Below are 10,504 nucleotides of genomic sequence, written 5' to 3' on the forward strand. Positions count from 1 at the left end.
ATTTGAGATGTTATTATAACCAATTAAGAGGTGTTGAAGGCAAAGAAGAACTGCTCATGGCTTACTTTGGTGAGAGTCTTTCGGGTCTAGCCTCATAGTGGTTTATTGATCAGGATATTGATAGGTGGAATAATTGGGATAATTAACTAATGAATTTGTGCAACAATTTCAATACAATATGAAATTAATCCCTGATAAAAAATCCCTTACCAGTATGAAAAAGAAGAATACTGAGAGTTTCAGGGAGGATGCGATCAGATGGCGTGAACAAGCTGCTGGGTGAAACCGCCAATGAAAAAAAGAAAGATGGTGGATGTGTTTATTCAAGTGCAGGATGAAATATATTATCAACATTTGTTATCTGCATTAGGAAAGCCATTTATTGAGGTCCTCAAAATGGGAGAGATAATAGAGGATGGAATTAAGATCGATCGCATTGTGAGTTTAGCAACATTAAAAACAACTACTCAAGCAATTCAAAAGGGTTTAGGAAGTGTTGGGGAGAAGAAGAATGAGGAAGATGCATCTTCTATTATAGTTGGACAGCGGGAATAGTCAAGAAGACCACGTCGTCGTCGCTCTCAAGCTCAAGCCCAAGTTCATGTCCAAGCTCCACATAATCACTCCCAGAATCCATTATACTTCATTCCCCACTTCCATATACAGTGTATAATGCAAAACCATATGTTCAACCCTCATCTTACCTACAATGGCACACACCAACTTCCTAGAGTCATCCTCTAACTCCACAAACATACCAAAGCCCTTCTAGGATCGATTTTTTATCTAAGCCAAATAATGAAATGAGGCAAAAGTTGAGAGATAACTTCACACCAATTGGAGATTCGTATGCCAATTTATCAGTGATTGGTACAGTGGGGCATGATCACTCCTCTCCTTGGTCACACTAGTAATCCTCGTTCAAGAAATTTAAATCCTAATAGATGATGTGCGTATCATTCTAATGCTCAGGGTCATAGTATTAAAGATTGTCGAGATTTAAAAAGATAAATTGAAAAGATGATTCAAGATAGATCAATTATGGTGCAGAACATTGACAGTGAAGAAATCTCTAGTTATGCTGATATGCAAACCAGTGGCTAAGATGTCAAGCTTAGCAATTAAAAAGTCATTCTTTTTCCTGCTAGGATGGATGTATGGTAGTTTGTTTTGTTTTCTTTTCTGTTATCTGAATTATTTCAGGGTTGTAGTTTAGGATCTATCTTATTTTGTCCCTTTGTCGTTTATGTTCAAACCTTTCTATCTTTTATTTTAACTAAATGGAGTGTCCTTTTTTCCTTTGTGTTTTAAATATATATTCTTTGTTTGTTTTCTTTACACAATACATATTATGTTGATTTTAGTGATATGACATGCTTGCGGAATTTTCAGCCAGATCTTAAAATCTAGTTTAAGAATGAAACATTGAATCAGAAGATTAAAGTTAGAAAAAGAAAGCATCTGAGAAAATAAATAGAGTATTGAGGCATTTTGTGACCATGTTTGTGACTCCCCGTAGCTTCTTGACTCAATACCGCATTTGGTAGCATGCTTTAGTGCCAACAACCTGAAACTTTCTAAGTGTTGAAATAACTTAGCCTTATTTTAAGCTTTTAAACTTTAATGATTTCAAAATCAATCTTCTCAAACCCAAGTTATGAATTTTTAAGTTTAATTATGCTCGAGGTGTAAGGGGGTGTCTCGGGAAGGTTTTAGATTTTTCGGATAATATTTGGGACGTGTTTGGTTAAGCAACCCAGTGGCTCGATGCGATATCGACGCATCACGCCGGTGTTTGAATTGGCCAAACTAGTGGCTTGACGTGATATCGATGCATCGAATCGGTGATCGCGTCGGCAAGTGATGCATTGCGTTGCTGAATGCGTCGGATACCCAATTCAGGTATTAAAATTTTCTCGAGTCCAGAAGGGTATTTTTGTCTATTTACCTCGTTATAACTTAGCCATAACACGAGATTTAGTCTTGATTAAGGCATAATATATCAAAAACCACTCAAATTACTTCAAAACAAAATCCTAACTTCCCTCCCATAGATCAAGAATTCATCTTCTAAGTCAAGATCTTCAAGAAAAGAGTCAAGGCTAGGGTTCCACTCTTCGAACCAATTAATCTAAGGTACGTGGGACTATCCTAAAATCCATGGGCATGGATTTTATTATTTTTAAATTAGTTTTCAAGTATATATATATATATATATATATGTGCGTGTGTGTGTGTGTGTTCACACAAATTTGGTTTTCAAGATTGTTGATGAATAAGCATTATAGATTTTTATAATTTTATGATGAAATTATGATGTAGTGTGTTTAACTCGAAACACTTTCATGTAATCTCGTGATGTTAATATTGAGAAAGTTAATGATAGCATGAAACATGTGATTTTTACTTTTACTACAAAGCTTCTTCGAGTTGACACGTTGTGAATTGAATTTACGAACTGTTGAAAGCTTGAGTCTATTGATGGACTGTTATGAACATATTGTATTTTTTGTCATGATATAAATGAAAGAGTGGTTTAATTATTTTATAATGATCATGATTCCTATTTAGAATGGCTCTAAAGTGATTGAAAGAAAGATTACCGCCGTAGAATAAGTTGAGAATGGGTTGATTTTCAACTATTTTGAAATATGAACTTTTGGTCAAAAAGGTAGATCTTTTAGGTGGTCAATAAACATCTTTTGAAAATAACAAAAAGGGCAGTAGATATGTTGTGACATGACTTGCAAGTCAGGATATGACGATACCCTATTTTTGATGTGCCCGAAGGATATTAAGAAAGAAAGAATGTTTCAAGAAGATATGGTTTAAAGGATTTAAAATTGGGCTTAAGAGAGTTAGATGGTTACCCGAAAAAGGCATGAGCCATACGGTTTATTGCCCAAAACCGTGATTTGCTGACATGGGTTTATGTTACCCGAAAGGGAAATTGTACGTTAGTGACAACCCTATGGCATAGTTGATAAACAGATACTCTAACCCTTGCGGCAAACTTGGGTTGGGGGCTTGACCACCGAGTCAAAGGCAGATTTCATACAGCCCATGGAATAACAGAGTTGTAAGGTGTACCATCTAGCTCAGAAGTAAGATAAAGAGTTGAGTCATGAATTGCAGAATGTGTTTGAAAGTTTCAGATTATGCCTATATGTTTTTCAACCGTTTTAAGATGACATTTGATTTATGAAATGCTCTTGCTTATGTATTGTACATTGTATATTTTTGTTTTTTTGGATTGTTCTGCGTGCCAGTACGTTTGTATTGACCCCCTATATTTCAGGGTCTGAGGCTCAGTCCAGAGGTCCCGCTAAGTCGTAGATTTATCAGACAAAAGTGTACAGTTGGTAACCCTTCGTTATTTTGGAAGGCCTATTTTTAGAACATTGTTATTACTTTTTGGTTCTAGGTCCGACTGGGGGCCTTTTCCCAGTTTCAGATAATTGGTTAATTTCTGATGTACTAGAGATTTTGCAGACTGAAATAGATGTTGTCAAGATGTTTATGGATTTCTTTCCGTATTGTTAAATTGAACTCAGGACATGACCATGATTTCATTTGTTTAATTTCCGCATCTTTTCTTTATTGTTTATGAATGGTGTTCAGGAGTACCAGATAGAAAGGGGCGCCCGAGCCTTTATAGTTTGGGATGCTCATCGCAGCCAGGGTGCTGGATCGGGACATGACAATATTGAAGCATTCTTTCATAATTAAGGCAATTATTATGAGAATAACAAGAATAATTTGGTCATCAATTGAAAAGCATAGCTCAGTTAGGTTAAATAGTAGACGCATGATCCCTATCTCAAGAGAAACAGAAAGATAATCAGCTCCACAAAAGCATGAGTCATTCGATATAAGAGATGTACAATAAAGGTGGAGTTGTATGTTGGACAAGAGCACAAGAAATGGTGACGCACAGGCTTAGTTGAAGTTAGTGTTGTTAAAGTATCATAAATGATCTCCATCTTTCACTTTCATATTGAGTGATATGTACTTGCATTTTCAAGGATTGATATGACGAAGGCATTTCATTCTGCTATCCTGACATTGTGTCATCCTTTGTTTACCCCATTTGAGCCTTAGTTTTATTTTCTTTCATACACCTCTTTTCGAATCGAGATAGAGTCAGTAAACCTCAAAAGAAAAGTGTCGAGCAAAACAATAGAGTCAGAAAAATTCCAAAAAAAAAAAAATATGTCCAAAAAGAAAGAAAAGAGGTGAGTGTCAAGAAAAATAAAGTCAGAAAAAGTTTTAAAGAGAAAAGATTCAATGAAAAAAAAGAAAATAAATTAAAATCAAGCAAAAGGACAAATTGTTGGAACTACGTATGACCTAATTCTCCTCTCTCGGGGGTGAGATGTGTAAGCTGCCCTATTTGGGGCTCGGTGCAACCAAATAAGTAATTTATAGTCACCCAGCCAAAAGAATCGGGGGCATGAGTTAATCCTTATTATTTGAGTTGATTCAAAAACTTGTAAGTCCTACCACACTTCACTTGTCGTTTGGGTCTCATGTCATCCTTTCTTTCTAACCTTATCTAAAAGCCAAGTTACAATCAAATAAAGACCTTTAGATCAATCTTTTAAAATGTTAAGGCTAAGTATGCTATGGATATGATGATGCATTTTAGGAACTACTTGTATTCCCCAATATAAGGAATCAGGAGAGAAATAATAACGAGGGAGTCTTATTGGTGAAAACCCTCACAGGCACCATAAGGAGATGGTAAGTTGAGAGAGATAAAAATGAGAGTGTTTTATTGGTGAAAACCCTCACGGGCACTGTAAGACGAGTGTGAGTTGGGAGAAATGAAAATAAGAGAGTCTCATTGGTGAAAAACCCTCACGGACACCATAAGGCAATGGTGAGCTGAGAGAAAGAAAGAGGCTTCTTGGTAAAAACCTTTCAAGGTGCCACTAGCCGAATGAGGTCTCCGGATGAATTTTTCCTAAGAAAGTAACTCAGTTTCAGGGTCATTAACTCAAGAACAATTAGTAGAAAGTTCGGATGGAAAGATCAGACAGCTTAATCCAAAGTGCATGTCATAATCATTAGAGTTGACTGTCATTTTTGGATAAATTTTTTTATCTTTTTCAACGGGGACATTCATTGTTTTTTATTTCTTCTCTATAGTTTTATTTTTATTTTCTTGAGTCAGTTATCCAAATAAAAATAAAATAAAATTATCATTTTTCTCGTGTCTTTGAGTCAAGTCCATGACAAAACAAGCGAGAAAAGATTTCAAACTGGCTACCAACTTCTTCAATTACACAAAGCAAGACAGAAAGGCCAGTGCATAAAAGAGACATAATTGTGAGCCAAAATAAGGCATGCAGAAAGTTTTGTCAAAAGACAAGTCTGGGAACTCATGGGAATACCAAGGTTCAAAGGGTTTATCTGAGAAGCCTGGGAAAGCAGAGATATTGTGTTTGTTTTAGAGTCACTCTTAATAACATGAGTTTGGTTAAATGATGCAGCAAGTCAATGATATATGCTAATGGTTGGAAGCAAGGTTAAGTATGACGAGTGCAAGAGCGTTTGCTGCGAAAGTCAAAGCCACAAACCAGCCACCATGTTTAAACTCACAAGTTTTCTTCGATGAAACAGGAAACATGTTACCTTCAAATCAAGGACTTCAAAACATAAATATCAAGGGCTGCAATGCCTCACTTCTACAAATACAGGAAGAAATGTTGCTGCACAGGCTTGATAATCAAATCATGGTAAAATTCATCATCCTATATCCCTCGGAGGCCCCTCGGAGGCACACTACCTTATCTAGGCATTTCAGCTTTCAATTGCTAGGTGATACACTTTTTAAATTAAACCTTCACATCTAGAAGATGTGCCTTCCGGTCGAGTCGTTCCCTTTGACTCCTAGAAGAAATACCTTCCGGTCAATTTGTTCTCCTTGACCCCTAGAAGGCGTACTTTCCGATTGAATCGTTCCCCTTGACTCCTAGAAGACGTACCTTATGGTCGATTCGTTCCCTTTGATTCCTAGAATATGTACTTCCTGGTCGAGTCATTCCCCTTGATTCCTAGAAGATGTACTTCCTGGTCCAATCATTCCCCTTGATTCCTAGAAGATGTAATTTTCGGTCGAGTCAGTCCCCTTGATTCCTAGAAGATGTACTTCCCAGTCAAGTCTGGTCGATTCATTACCTTTGATTCCAAGAAGATGTACTTTCTGGTTGAGTCAGTCCCCTTGATTCCTAGAAGATGTACTTCCCGACTTTCCGATCAAGTCAGCCCCCTTGATTCCTAAAAGACGTACTTCCTGGTCAAGTGTTGTGTTTATCCGTGCTAATGCTATGCTTGTAGTGTTGTGTTGCAGAGAGTTTTTTTGGTGATGTTTATTGTTTTGGTAGATTGATTGTAGTGTTAATTTGTGGTAATCGTGTTTCTGTTATTATTTGTTGAATTAATACCTGTTGTTTCTTGTGCATATACTATGTCTTGTGGACTGTTTTTTGTCTTGAGCTGGGGGTCTATCAAAAACAACCTTTCTATCTCACCTCCGAGGTAGTGTTATGGACTGGCATGTTTTTTTTGTCATACAATTAGCTGTGGATGACCAAATTTGATAGAACGGACGTTGAATTTTATTTCAGAATCCTTCTCTTGTTATCGGTGTTGCAGTTTAGCTACCTCTTGTTAAGCCTGCAGTCTGGGTTTTGCTTATAGTTGGGGGGCCTTGGCGGGGTCTTTCGTGTACTTATCAGTACAAAAGCATGATAAGTTAAGGGATTCTCAAATGCTCTTATTTATTTATCAGCGGTTTCAAGCCTTTTCAAATGTTGAGTCACTTCAATCTTTATTTAACTACTTGGCACGTCTTATCTCGTTTTTCAACTATTGATGCTGCGATTCTGACATTTTCCATTGGATCTCTTAAATCTTTTTTGATACGGTCTCATGAACACAATAGAATTGGGTTTTGTTTGAAAGTTTATGACTTAAATATAGCTTTAACCTTACTTCAATAATATGGTTTAAATAAGGCAAAATGGTTCGGTGGACTCTTGTACTATGTCTGTTTTGTAATGTGGATACTCTTATTACTTACATGTTTGTCGTCTAGACCCTTGAACTCACTAAAAAGCAACATTTTAAACCCCTCTGATGGTGTGTGTAATACAACCGTCCCACATCATCTTCCATGTCACTTTTGAGTATTACAAAAGACAAGAGTAGATCTAACAAAATCAATTTCATCAAGAGTAGTTTAATTAACTGGTCTAAAAGACAAACTCGTGGGGTTTCATGCCCGACTTGAGTGAGAACCTAGCACTCAAATAAGCCTTCAATTCAGGAACACACTCGATGGCCTTGAGCAATACAGCATCCACGGCCTTCTGGTCATCCTTCTTCTCCTGAGGAAGCACATTTTTCTCCTCTTTTTTCTCTTCAAAAAACTCTCCTTCACCCTTCTCCACTTTCTTCTCAACCTCCTTAGAAAAATACTTATCATCAATCTTGTCAACATTAACTCGACTAACATCCACTTTCGTTGAAGTAGCAATAACATAAGCTTGATTAACTCTCCTTAATGAAATTTCATTAACCTTAAACGGCCCACTAACAAGTAACAGTCCAGAACCCACAAGTTGTTTCAAAAACACAACTCTTTTTTCCTTAAATCTCCCAGCTAGAATAATCAAAATAGTACCAAGTGTAATACTGGCTTCCAATTTTGTAGATTTTGGCTTGTGTTTGTTGAAGAGGGGTTTTGCCACGTTATCAGCTGGGTAGAATTTTGGTGATTTGACGGCGGTGGTTGAGGGCGGAGCAATGGCGGTAGTGGATTTTGGGTTGGTGGGGAATTTGCCGACGTTTTTCTTCTTAATAACCCAAAGGCCCTTTTTTTGCGGTACATTTTGGAACGGGAGAATTTGTCGGTTTCGTTGATTAGGTTAGGGTTACGGGGGGATTTCTTGGCGGCCATTGTTGTGAAGTGTGCAAAGGGCAAGTTTGGACTGAAAGGGGAACAAAATGAAATTTTTAAATTGAGAAAGTGAATAAAGAAGGGGCTTTTTTAATTATCTTTTAAATTTATTATTTTAAATTTTTAAAAATATTTTAAAATTAAAAAGGATGGAGGAAAAAAAAGTTCTTTTTTATTTTTTTTAAATTTTAATATTATTTTTAATTTTTTTAATTACTTTAATATAAAATTGACCCCCACTCGCACCCTAGGCGCGTGTCGGCACGCGTCTCGTCTTAGTCAGCCATTTTAATGCCACATAGACCCGATCAACGGTCAAAGGGTTTAAAATATTGTTTTTTAATAGGTTAAAGAGTCCAGATGATAAACATATGTAAGTAGGAGTATCCACTTTACAAAACAGACATAGTACAAGGGCAGCTGAACTATTATAATGAATTGGAGTTAAAAGTTGGTCCACTGAACCATTTTGCCTTTAAATAATGAATTTGAGTTAAAAGTTGGCCCTGTATCAACTGATATTGCAAAACTGGAACCTTTGAGTGCTAGAAAGTATTTGAGGTGCATACTAACTCATACTTGAAGAGGAAAACTTGACTAAAATAGATTTCATATATAAGTTTATGCTCAAGGATAACAAGAGCCGATTGGTTCATTATTTTCTTCTAAATGTCGAGAAATTACCAGATTCCTTCAAAATTTTCCTCGGGAATTCTTGGTTTATTTGCTCTGACTGGTTCTTGTCCTCCACACCTTTCTATCAAGGATCATGTCCTTCGTAAGCTGTAACTGCTTCATATCATGCTTAATCGTCTCCCTCCAATATTTCTTCGGTCTACCTCTATCCCGCCTAAAACCATCCATAGCCAGTGTCTCACACCTTCGCATTGGAGCATCAGAGCCCCTCCTCGTCACGTGCCCGAACCAACATAATCTTACTTCTCGCATCTTGTCCTCCACCGAGGCAACTTCCACCTTCTCCGGAATAAACTCATTCTAGTTAATAAACTTCCACCATTTGGGCTAGTTAATAAACTCAGTTAGAAGGTTCATTCTATCAATTGTTCTTGTATGAACATGATGAGTCCTTGCAAACTGAGGTATCACAATGTGTTGAGCCAAACTTTGCTGCACTTTAGGGCAGTCAAATGTGCATTTTTTCGGCAAATCGTTGCTGCTATAAACCCTTTGTTTGAACAGGTCTGAGGCTAACTGACTACTGTATTTCGAGCGATTTACCTGTTGTGTTTGTGTGTACTACTGTATTCATCTTTGAGGCATTTTTTGCCGTATTTTGGGTGAGGAGCTGCTGCTTTGCTGCTACATTTTTTAGCCAATTTGTGGCTGCATATTGATGCAAACTTTCTGCCACATTATTGAGCCGATCTCTGCTACTTGTGAGCTGATTTGCTACTGCATTTTCTGTCAATAACTTTTAATTTAATTTAGTATAAGCAGTGGCGGATGTAGAGTAGAAGGGACCGTAATCTAAAATTACATAGAAAAATCGCCAAAAGTTATAAATATTAATAGGTGGGAATCCATAACTAAACCAAGGGATAGCGCCTCTGAGTATAAGTCACGAATATTAAAGGATCTCTTGGAATCAAGAATGAGAATATGATCAAGCGTATATGCTCGACTATTCTATTTTTCTGAATGTGTGATAAAGTTACTACTTTCTTACTTTGTAGTATTCCATGAGTTCATATGCATATGATCCTTTGAATATAACGAGATGACTGCAGTTTTTTGATGAAATGATAACGGAGCACCCACGTAGGATGAGGATATGTACTTCTGAACCTTCCATGTCTAACAGGTTTTAGCAAAGAAGTTTGGAGCTGCTATTGTCATCAAACAGGCACTTTTTGACTTAGCGGCTTTCAGGAATTTCTATCAGGTTGGCATTTTAATCCTATTTCGATGCACACTATTGTGTTCAAAGTATAGATAAAGTGTGGAGGAAACTATGTAGAAGGAAAAATACACAAAAATGGAAAGTCTACTATTTCTCCCACACTTTGATGGGAGAATGTGACTTTCAAGTCTTTATATTAAGAAATACTTATTCCATTTGGTAAGTAAGGCAAGAAATAAGAGATGTCTCACGCCGTCGTCGTTGTCGCTCGCTTGGCTTCGGATTTGGATTTGTCAAATGATCGATCGACGAGATCTATCTTTTTGGACAAAATTTAATCCGAAGGAAAAATAAAAAATGCAGTAAATTATTTTGTATGTTTTGATCCTCCAGTTATATGCATGCATGCAGCGTTTCGAACTGATGCTTCAGAAGGATGCAATCCTTCATGAAATGGTCTGTCTGCCTGTTCAGAAAAGATGCAAACTTTGGACGAACAGACATGATCTTTCAGGAAAGGTCACACCTTTAAGTGAACCATTTTCACTTTTCAGAAGACGCATATGAAGGCTATATAAACCTGCTTTCATCCACAGGTTTAGACACAATATTTTATGAATTACAATCTCTCGTCTTGTCTTCAAAACATTCTGTGTGATCAATCAAACTGTTGAGTG

General features: G+C 36.9%; 1 pseudogene; it reads right to left on the reverse strand.

Annotated features, from left to right (window-relative positions):
- Window positions 1-7,259: 7,259 nt before the first annotated feature.
- LOC107877029 lies at window positions 7,260-7,966 on the reverse strand (annotated as a pseudogene).
- Window positions 7,967-10,504: the final 2,538 nt, after the last annotated feature.

The sequence above is a fragment of the Capsicum annuum genome, chromosome 7, assembly GCF_002878395.1.
Source record: "Capsicum annuum cultivar UCD-10X-F1 chromosome 7, UCD10Xv1.1, whole genome shotgun sequence".
Classification (NCBI taxonomy): domain Eukaryota; kingdom Viridiplantae; phylum Streptophyta; class Magnoliopsida; order Solanales; family Solanaceae; genus Capsicum; species Capsicum annuum.